Here is a 12,040-nt window from a genome sequence, read left to right as displayed (position 1 = left end):
GGGATGTCTCATTCCTCACTGACTTTGATCTCTGTCATAGGGCCTGGATCACTCTTCAGTGGAGTGTGAATAGGTGTACCTGCCTCAGTTTCGCTAATTCAGAGTCCCTGGTAACTCTGTGCAAGCTTTCTTGGCTTACTAATACCCTCCTTTGGGGATGGTTGATTACAAAAACATAGTTCAAAATAGTTCTTAACAAAAGCCCCAAACATGATCCATTTCCTCACATCCTGTGTGAGAATCCCACATCCCCCATTCCATCAATGTAACACATACCATTCTCCAATGTCTTCCACCTCATCTGGCCTTTTCATTGGATCTCTCCTATCCTTTTGCCAGGACAGCCACCCTAGCCCTTTCAGATGGTGTGTAACTCAGCTCATCCCAGCAGGAATCCCCCAACTCCTCTGCTGGGAGATCTTCCTTACCAGGAAGCATCCATCACTCCCACTGTTAACTTTTCACATCCCAGACAGGCAAGCAGGTCGGCCCTGTTGCCCAGTTCTTTTCCCACCACCCAGAACACACAGGTTCACAGACAGACTTCTGAGCTGAAGAAGTATGTCATTTATTTGCTGCTCCAGTGAGTGATCAGTCCACTGAAAGAGGGCACAGCACAGGGTTAAATGCAAGCCCGCTCCCAGATTCAGGTGCTCACCTTAAATACTCTGTTTACAAAGCTCTTCATCATATATTGTATAAACACCTTTTATGCCTAGCACTAAGATTAGTTTGCTAATTCAGTTATTTACCTGATCAGGTTGCTGGCTCACTTTTTTTACCTGACTGTTCTCTTTCCTTGCCAGACAAACAGGCATCTTTTCACATGTTCCAGCACCTAAAATATACACTCTACCTATTACATCCTACAGGCCCATCTACTGTTTCCCTGGCTCCAGCTCTGCAATGTGGAGACATCAAGGGGTAAGCCCCTCTGCTGCTCCCCAGCTGCAGGTCTCCATCTGAGAGCCAGCAGGCATGGTCCTCTGCTGCCCTCTGGCCTTCAGCCAGCCCTCTCCTTTCCCTTCAGCTCTGGGAAGTCATCCAGCAAAATCTTGTTGCTGCTCTCCTACCTTCGCCCCCCCTCCCCCATAACCCACCCAAAGCTTCCATCAGGGACCTCCCACAGTCTCCTGGTCTCTGGCAGTTCTCACCTGCCATTGCCAATCTCTCATTCCAGGCAACTTGCTCTTTTCTGACTGACTCTGTCTCAGTCTCTCCCTTCTAAGGCCAGGGTGCCCTCTTAACTCCAATTGGGAAACAGCTGATGGGTCATGGGTGCCTATATCCTAATATCTCCAGTGACTGAAGTGGGACAAGTGCTGCCCCTAGGAGTGGGAGGCCTAGGAGAGAGGTCAGAGGATGTTCTAAGGGGATGGGAGGCCTATGAGGGAGAATTGCAGAGTGAGCCCTTGCCTTACTCACCCCACAGCCACAGCTCCTGTCCTGGGTGGGCTGGTTGGATTTGCCTTCTGGCTCTGGGTGTTGCAAACTTGGCCTTGGTATAGAGGGAGGCTGCAGCATTGCTCAGGTTTGACCCAGCCCCCCTAACTCAGATGTGACCAGGCCAAACTGGAAGGAGTGGTGTTGCAACTTGGTCTGAAGCCAACTTCCAGACTGGAAATCAGCTGTGCCTGGTCTTCCTAAAAACATACCTGCATATTATTTCTATCTATAGCCAATCAATTAAAAATGCCTGGTATAGAAACACTGTTCCCCTGAACCGATAATTCACAAGCATCTAAACCTGCCAGCCAGACCACCTTCAATACAATGGTAATAATGCAAACAATATGCTAATTTCCCTTCCTAAAATCCTCATCTTGCTCACCTTCATTTCCATACACATCCTTCTTCATCAGTACAACCCCCTAATGTGCTGGATCATAGCTCCTGATTCTCCATTTTCTCTCCACTGAGAATGCCAAATTGTCTTACTCTGCCCTGTTTTGCTAATTCATGTGCCTCTAAGATCAAGGATATACCATAGGACTCTATTAAAGTTAATAGGAACCTGAGCTTCCAACTCACTTAGGTGCTTGTTAAAATCCTGTCCTGAGTGCCAGACTCATTTTGTTCTTTCCAGTGTCTTAGAACCTGTTTTGACTGTTCAGAGGTTTGATCAGAACATACATACCACTGTTTGTGCAATTTCTATGTTTAGTCTTGTGCTCTGATATATTCATATCTCAAAAGCTAAGTATGGTTGGGCTGAATAATAATTAGATGGGAGACCTCCAAAAAACACCTAGAGCTACAGGAAGTCCTTCAGTAGCTAACACCTTTCCCTCTGAGTCTCGACTAGATGAATACTCCTCCAACATAATGACAGTCTTGCTCATGTACTATTTTTCAAATGAGATGGAAAACTGAAGTCCTGGCTACTTGTATATCCCATGATGCTCTAGTGAAAATAAACATGTTAAGCCCTGTGTTTTGGCCCAGGTAATTATTTTGCCTCTCTAAATCCCTCTCTGGAATATCTGTTGAATAGGTTCTTTTTATTTGTTTGTTTCCTATCTTTAGGTTAATTGTTTGGTGATTTTTTTCCCAGACATGTCAGACTGGTTCATTTCTGAAATGAAATGAAATGAAATGTTTTGTTTTGGGGCTAGATTCACAAGGGGACTTAGGTGCTATTCACAAACCTCAGGAGGAGGTGCTGATACCTCCTTTATATCTAATAGCCCATTGGTTAGGGCACTCACAAGAGATGTAGGAGACCCAGCTTTGAATTTCTGCTTCATGGCACAGACTCAAACCCAGATCTCTCCCATCCCCCTTTTGCAGGTCAGTGCCCTAACCCCTGGGCTAGAGAGTCACTCACTTGTTCTCTCCCTCACTTTCTTGCTCAATGAAGATTTAGTTATCTATACAAAATGGAACACTGTCACCAGCAGAGAATCCCACTCTGAACCCTACCCTAGAGCACTGCTGTGGGAGACCTGAGTTCATCTCTGCTCCGCAGCAGGGATCCAAACCTCCCACATCAGAAGTGAGTTCCTTAACCTCTCAGCTAGTGGGTAAAAGGAAGGTGGCGCCTTCTCAGTTTTGTTACTGGCACCTAAGTCCCCTTGTGAAACTAGCCCTTTGTTTCTCAATTTCCTTTGCTTTCATTTCTGAAAAGGCTAAAAATGCCCCAAATCTAAACAAAATGTTTCATTTCAGGTCAACAGGAGGTGAATTTTCTTCTCACTCTTCAGTTTATCTATCATTTGGTTTCAAGTTGACCCAATTTGCTTTTAATTGCCAGCACCCCAAAAAATCAGTTTATTTGCACAGCTCTAGAATCAAATCACATTGGCCCATTTTCCCTCACTGACCCTTTGTCAGCATATGCAAAGAATATATCATCTACCTCAACTGCATGCTAGAAACTGGCTTGCAAATGGACTGAACTGCCACTCAAAACTATTGAAAAAACTGGTTTACAATGTGCCTCTGCCCACTTGAAGGGAAAATGTTGCTGAGGTTAAATCCAGTTTTGACTGGATTGGAATGGAATGTGAACTCTGTTGTATTAAATGAGCCATTTAGGGACTATGATTGGTATACAGCAGGAGAACATATATAAAAATTCTGACTAAGGTCTGTACTAGTTGAAAGTCTATTTAACCGAGAAACCATTGAAACTGAAAGTATAATCTTTAATCTTGTCATTTTAGGGTCCTGTCATTTGCTAGATGCCCAAAAGTGAATAGTGTTTTGTCAGAGGTCCTTTATGTCATTATATATTCTGATCTAATTATGAAATCAGCAGAAAGCAAAGACTTTTTTCAAAAATTCTTCTCCGTTATGTACTGAATAAGCAAGACTCATCCTTCACCTCTGTAGCCCCAGCGTGACCTGAGTACTTGGACATAAGGGGATACCTCATTTCTTGAGAGACAGGATTATGGAGGTAAATAGATCAGCAGGCTGAAAACAGACTGTCTGTGCTAACTAAGATAGGTAAATTGGGCAATAAGCTACGAGACAGAATGTCTGAACTAAGATAAGAGGAGGAAAACCCAGGAAACTATTTATAAAGAATAAGGTAACAATGGACTAGAGAAGCCATGTAAAGATCTGGTAAAGAGTAAATTGTATATGGACAAAGCATGCTGTACAGTGATTGATTCCTCCAAAGTGACAAAGCTGATCCCAAGAAATGTGATAAGTAAATGTATATAAAGGAAGAGGATCTGTGGTGTAACTTTGAATGTGTGATATACCCTGCATCCACCCCCTACGTTTGAGTCTGATCAACTCAGCGTAGACTTGCTGTGTGCCAAATAAAGATAGCTTGGTGACAAAATCTGGAGTCTGAATATCAGGGAAGCTGAGTGGGAAGAGGTCTCGGAGGAAATCCCAACAACCTCCATCCAGTCCTTTGTTTTTTCATTACTATAGTTGCTGTTCAAACAGCTTGTTGGCTCCCATTCATTACTTCTTTGGGACTACAACTACCTCTCTTTGATACCTTCCCTTCTGTCTCTTATTTTCTTATCAAAATACAGAGTTTCTTGCTTGCTTTGCTGGAAGTGTTGGCAGAACAAAGCTTTCTATGCCAGACTAGCCTTTGGCTTCTCAGATGCTGGAAGGTGAAATTGCCATTTCTTCTTCATACCTATGTATATGAGGGTTGTTTTAAAATCAAGATGGAATAAAACTTACTAACTATACTTTTCCTCATCCTGGAAGCAATTTTGTTTATAAATGGCATCAATCAGTTAAGTTTTCATTTACCCGAGACAGATTTTAGGGTTTGACCAAGTCTAACAATAACAAAAATGGTCTTTTTCATCAGTTGATTTTTATTCTGAACTGATTGTTGTATACTTTATTGTTTGTTTTTCATTTAAATTACTGCTTTGTTTATTTAAGTGATGGTCAACGTATCTGGTGCAATAATGTAATATTTTAGAAAGCTCTCATCAGCAACCCAAACAATGTAAACTCCACAGTTCAGTAGAATTATACATTGTGATGGTGCTATTGATGACCATGGAGCTGTCAACCTCCAGAGTGAAAGCTATGCCTGCAGGAAACAGAACTTGCTCAGTAACTGCCCTATGATCCTGGAACTGACACCGGGAAGACAGCGGAATGACCATGAATCTCAGCACCTAGACAGCAAAATGCAAAACTCATTTACTCAGCATAATCCTCCTGCAATTATACCAACAATATAAAATACACAACATGAGTCAGTGAAGTCTAAACATCCTAAGTCCAGTCCCTGTAAACTGGCAGGAAGGAACAGAAAGTGAGGCCAAGACAGATAAAGAGATCTTTACATGAACACTTTATAATTTGTGAGGCATTAAGGTTGCATAGTCAGGAGCACTCCTTAAGAACCTAGACAGAGAGGAAGGAAACCATAAAGACACCATAAGATACAAAGAAACATTCTTCTTAAGATCAATAGGTAGAGAAAATTGCATGAAAAACTGGGTTAAAAGAGTGAGCCAAGATTTTCAAAAGCAGGACCGGCTCCAGGAACCAGCGAAGGAAGCAGGTGCCTGGGGTGGCCAATAGAAAGGGGCAGCAGTCCGTCCGTTGTTCGGGCAGCATTCCGGGTCATCATCGTTAGCATTTCAGCAGCAGCTCAATTGGTCTGCTTCAGCAGCGGGTACTTCATTCCCTGTCTTTCTCTTCGGTGGTACTTCAGCGGCAGCTTGATTGGGCTTTTCTTTTTCTTTTTGCCGCTTGGGGTGGCAAAAAAGCTGGAGCAGGCCCTGTTCAAAAGTAACTATTTTTGGGTGCCTCAGATTTTGGCTTCTCAACTTGAGATCTTTTTAAGAAGGTCTCTGATTTAGAGGACAGGTACCTTCTGAAAATCAGGCCCATTGAAGGCATCTCAGGTTGGGTACCCAAAAATGGAGGCACCTGGAATCACTACAGGCTGTTTTGATTACAAAAAGAGACTGAAACAAAGACCATTAATAATAACTTTGAATAATGACAGTTGTGTTGCTTACAAAGAACCAGACTTTGAAACCTTTACTCACATTGAGGAGTAGCTATTCCCTCAAGATTAACTTCAGTTGGACTAGTTGTAAGAGTAGTCTGCTCTGTGCAAGTGCACAGTGCAGAATATACTGCAGCCTGAAAATAGAAACTAGGTCTGTACATATAAGCAACAAGTAACACAGCATAGAAGAGATCATTTGAAGGATGAAAAGATTTGAGACGAACAAGTTTCTGGAAGGACATATGGGCAAGCTAAAAATAGTCTTGAAATAGATGCATAAGATTGGCAAACACTCAGAGATGGAAGATAGCATATGGAATGTTAAAATACTACCACAAAATTTATAGCAACTGTATAAAAGGTGTCTAATGCCTTATGAAGGCTTGATCTGGCAGTGACTGAGAGAAAGCCATACACGCATGTACCCGTGTTTGTTGCACACTACTTTTGCAGATAAGATTCCATTATAAATTTTAAAGCCAGCCCCTGCTAGCTCAGCTCCCCTTCCTTTGTGTATGGTATGGCTTTTTAAAAAATTGGTTTAAGTGCATTTCAAGATCGAAAATGGCATCTTGGAGTCAAAGGTGTTCCAGTTTGGCTTGCTGTCCTCCAGTTTTATACTAGCTACACTTTGTGAAGTTCCATGCATGGTCCTGATTTTCCGTGAAAGTTTGGTACCTTCCGTTTTTTAAACTCTCAGGCTGAGATTTTCAATGGATCCTATGAGCACTAAGCACCCAAATCCATTGAATATTTATGGGATTTAGGAGCCTAATTCTCTTTGACTCCTTTGAAAATCCCAGCATGGAGCTGTAAGATCCAGTTTTATTGTGTTGGTCCTCTACTGAGTTTCTGTAACCTCCAGTTTACCCTGATCTGGACAGTATTGATCTACTGACAGGAAGCCCTAATTTCAGTTTTGACTATTCAGCAGAGCAATGTGGCATGTAATATAAACATATCTTTTAAAATAATTATTTTGAAGTTGGGGGTCAGATGATAGAAGGAAGAGGAACAAGAAAGGAAGGAGGAGAAACAGGGTACTTGAAAAAGCAGCCATTGGGAGGAGCTGATACAACCAAGAACAGGTATGTCACATTCCAGGAAGTAGCCAACAATTGGTACATGTTTATACAAACCAGGACATCACAATATCAAAATCTTCGGTTATTCAGGGAGTGTCTCATAATCCCATTTCACGGAGTTTAGGCTATGATAAATGGAAGATAGTGTCTCACTCTACAGCTTTTCTCACTCATTTTCTATCTCAGTGTGGTCCTATCTCTCCAGAATATAAAATACAGTGTTTCTTACTGAGTGCCTTTGGAAATTTGTATCATCTTTTCAAAACAAAGGGACTGATGGTGGTTCTGGAGGGAAAAGTGTGTGTGTGGGGGAAATCTATTCAAAGTTGATATAGTTGAAAGCTTTATAAAATTGATGGGGTTCTATCTAAGATCCTGAATGGAATAGATGTAATGATGATAAAGTGATAGTTATTAAGTTTTCCACTGAAACTTAGTCAGACAGAAACAATCACATTTTTTTCAGAAAGGGTGGAAATGTCGTTGACCAACACACTTTTCAGTACTGGTTGCTTGAAGGTCTGTATTGCCACTAATAAGTTTTATCATTCATCAAAGTGCACCATTTAAAAAAACAAAACAAAACAAAAAAACGGCTGTTGGAAACATTTCTCAAATCCTGTCCTCTGTTTACACCCTTCACCATCACTTCAGTCTTGAATTTCTGGTGATGGATGTCAGATGTTAATGGACTTCCTTTCCTTTCCAACACACAGTCAACCTGTGGAACTCCTTCCCAGAGGATGTTGTGAAGGCCAAGAATATAACAGGGTTCAAAAAAGAACTAGATAAATTAATGGAGGATAGGTCCATCAATGGCTATTTGCCAGGATGGGCTGGGATGGGGTCCCTAGCCTTGGTTTTGCCAGAAGCTGGAGAGGGGTGACAGGGGATGTATCATTTGATGATTACCTGTTCTGTTCACTCCCTCTGATGCACCTGGCACTGGCCACTGTCGGAAGACAGAATACTGGGCTACATGGACCTTTGGTCTGACCCACAACGGCCGTTCTTATGTCAGAATACTTTCAGAGAGAAAATGCTACATAAGTGGTGGATATATTTGCTAGGACATGAAAGCATATTTCAGCAGCAAGGATGCGTGTGTCTTATTATTAATATAACAAAAACACCTAGAGACCCTCAATTCATATCAGTGCCCATTATACACACACATAGTAAGAGAAAGTCCCTGCCACAAAGATCTTATGACAAGAGAAATAAAATAGAGGCACAGAAAGATGAAGAGACTTGCCCAAGGTTCACATAGTAGGTCAGTGGCAGAGATGGAAATAGAAACCAAGTCTCTTGAGTCCTAGTTTACAGGTCATGCTGCCTCTTCACTTAATTTAATCACAGGGTGGGATTTTCACAAGCACGTACATGACCTAGGCACACAAATCCCATTGAAAGTCAATAGACTTGTGCTTGTAAACCACTACAGTGCTTTTTTAACTCCCCTCCTTTAATCTTATCACTTAATCTCTCTGTGCCTCTCTCCCCTATCTGTGAAATGAGGATAATAATATTTCCTTTCTTCCACTTCTCCCACCCTTTTTAGTTTTCTCCATATAGGTGGTAAACTCTGTGGGGCAAGGATTTAGGGCTTGTCTACACTACAAGGGCAACAGCAGCACTACAGCGGTTGCACTCTAACGCCTGTAGATGCAATTTACAGTGACAGAAGAGGTGTTTCCATTGCTGCAGGAACTCTGCTTCCCCAAGCAACAGTAATTAGGTTGACAGAAGCATTCTTCCACTAGTCTAGCTGCATCTACACCAGAGTTTAAGTCGGCATAGCAGCATCAATCTAAACGTTTAGTGTAGACCAGGCCTTACTACGTGGTTTATTCTGTGCTACCCAAAATGGAGTCCTGAACTTGGTGCTACCGTACTATAAATAAAGAATAATGGTAATAATTACTACCAACTGCAAAATATTATACACTTTGAAACCTGTGGCTTTATATCATATCAACAACAACAACAACAACAAAAAGGTGCATTGGGCAAGAGACTTTAAAAAAAAAACCCATCACCAAAATATTACCATAGACATGAATGCAGGTGGTTTTTCTGAACATCTTTGTGCATTACAGTGAGGAGCACATTTATGACCCACTCCTGTACTATCAAAGTTACTGGGAGTTTTAATACTGACTTCCACAAGTGCAGGAGTGGGCAGGAAATAATTGTTTGCAGTGGAGAAGTTCAGTTTTGGTAGCAAGAGAGTGTTCCCACAGGTTTGTTGTCACAGTTTATACTAAAGTTCCATTTCTAAGTATATTACAAAGGGTTAATAAATGATTATAGGATGTTTTACTAAATGGTTAAACACTTGTTATAGAGTCCAACATGTCAATAGGTTGCTTATAGCTATGGTTTATAACCACCTATAACACTATGTGCTCATAACTATCCATAACAAATATTACTCGCATCTGTAATATGCTTGTAAAGTCTATTGCTCATTTACTAATGCTTTATAAATAGAACCTTAATTTAATAATTTCTTTATACATGTCACTCCTCCCCTTCATGGGATGGTTTCAGATGAGTTTTACTTTGATTTGTTGAGTTATTTGAACTTAGAAGTCACAAGGCCAGATTGTGGGGTTAACCTAAAATGCATAGAACGCAGGTTGGGGCAGGTCTGTGCTCTCATGCATGCGTACATGCATGCAAAGGTCAGAGCAAGTCTAAATGACATGGTGGTTAAAACTTCAGTGGCCTATCTGCACTGATGCTCTCAGAATTGTTACTATACATGGAGCTGAAATAGTGGGCAATATGAAGAGAAATACTGAGGTAGGCAGAATCTACATCATGAACCACAAAGTGCAGTAGATTTACATGATAGAAGCCACAGCAATCCTTTGGGTTAATGATCTGCATTTTATAAAGGTTGAAAATGTGTATTGACTAGGTAAGTTGCCTGTCTTGCAAACTTTCATGAATTACTGTGACCAGATTTATTTCTCAACCAAAACCAAACAAACAAAAAAAACCCATTCATTTTAGTTTTCACCTCTAGATACCTGGGTTCAAATCCTATTTTATTTCCCAATGAGTTTGGTGGTCACATTCTAGTGACTGATGGACTTTCTCTTAATTAATTAGCCTCTTAGAGTTTGTAGGACAATTCCCACCTTTTCATGTTCTCTGTATATGTGTATATATATATATATCTATTTACTATATGTTCCATTCTATGCATCCGATGAAGTGGGCTGGAGCCCATGAAAGCTTATGCTCAAATACATTTGTTAGTCTCTAAGGTGCCACAAGTACTTCTGTTCTTTTTGATGGATTTAGTTTACCTCACAACACCACAGAAGCAATTTTTGCTAGTTTTACCCCCAAATAGCAGGCAGGCTGTGCTTGAGAAGCTTGGAATCAACCAGGATAATACTTTTCAGTATCGAGGTGGATTGGCAGAGTTTAGCACAATACCTATTCACACTGTTACTTTGTTGTCTCTGATAAGCATGCTTAGCTGCTACTGAGCCCTACTGAGCATTAGGCATACCTACTAATAGGAGGAGAGATACATCCATTTGGTGGAGATCACTGCTGCCTCCCTCTCACCTTTATAAGCACCATAAAATTTTCACAGCTTAAAGCAAATAAGTAGTTAAGACAAAACCCTCCACATTCAACTGTGTTGCAGAATTGGAACACACACTGACCCGAGCCAGATCTTTCAGGGTTCAAAGGTCACTCACATGAGTTTGGTTAGTGAGTACTGTTACCTACTGTGCTTTCTGCAATTTCAAGGGCAAACTGGATAATCCTGGTCTCAGATGTGTGGTGCATGAATATAAAGCACAATAACAGATTTATTTTATGTATACTGCTTACTGCAGATTTGAGATTACAGTATGATGCAGAACATCTGTAACTTCTTGCTTTTGTTGGTTGACAACTTAATAGTATTGAAATCTTTTTAGCATGTTAATAACTGCCTTGCTATTCCGAACCTGAGTCATACTAAGCTTTAATTTTTCACTTGAGTATCAAAGAAAATGATCCAGCAAAAGATAGTTTTTTAGTACAGATGTCCTTGTTTAACACTAATGGGGCAAATTCATTCCTGATGTAACTTCATTGAAACCAATGGAATTAGGCTTGGTGAATTTGACCTGTTATGTATTTCTGATCCATTTGTGGTTTGAGATGGAGAAGAAAGAAGGGAAGTCCCACAAAGAACTTGACATTGTGGACTGAGCTAAACAGTGACATTTTTATATAGGTCACAATCCTGAATTCCTTATGCCTGCGTGCAGTCCCATTTCAGTCAATGGTGCTCTGCACTGATGCAGGGGTCTGCCAGCAGGAATCCAGGTGCAGCATCTAAGCTACTGTTAGCAAATGATAATGCAGTTCACAAAAAACAAAACAAAACAAGAGAAAAAGGGGAAGTATATTCTCAGGGTGCAATATTGACAATCTGGATCCAGAGAACCAATAGTTTACAGGCACAAGGGGAATTCCTCTGGCTTCACCCCAGAAAACAAATCAACTAGTTTCTAGATGGGCAGATACGTTGAGAGTGCAGAGGAATCCCAGACTTGTTTTTTGTCTCAAACAGCTTATTGGCCTCAGCACAATGGGAGCAGAAAAAAAATGCAGCTCACTCCTGAGAAAAATCAGAAAGTTTTGCTAAATTGCAAGCTGGGACTTAGCAAGCTCATCTTATCTCAGGGAGGAAAAAACTCCTACCAAGCCCTGCACTCACAGACTAACAAACAGGGAGACGGTGTGAAGGAAAAACTGCCTGTTCCTCACCCAAACACCTGTAGCACTGTGGGGGCCCCTGAGACACCCCTGTGCATGACTCTGTGTATGTGTAAAAGACAAGCAGGTGGGCCCCTGGTATAGCTCCACCTCTGCTAGGTCCCGTTGGTCATAGGGTGATATTAACAAACTCTCCTCCATAGCCGGCTCTTCATTGGAGGGAAGATCTGTCAATCTTAGACCGTGCAAGCCCGCCTCTTCT

This window comes from Gopherus flavomarginatus, chromosome 5, assembly GCF_025201925.1.
Source record: "Gopherus flavomarginatus isolate rGopFla2 chromosome 5, rGopFla2.mat.asm, whole genome shotgun sequence".
NCBI lineage: Eukaryota > Metazoa > Chordata > Testudines > Testudinidae > Gopherus > Gopherus flavomarginatus.
This window is presented reverse-complemented; position numbering follows the sequence as displayed.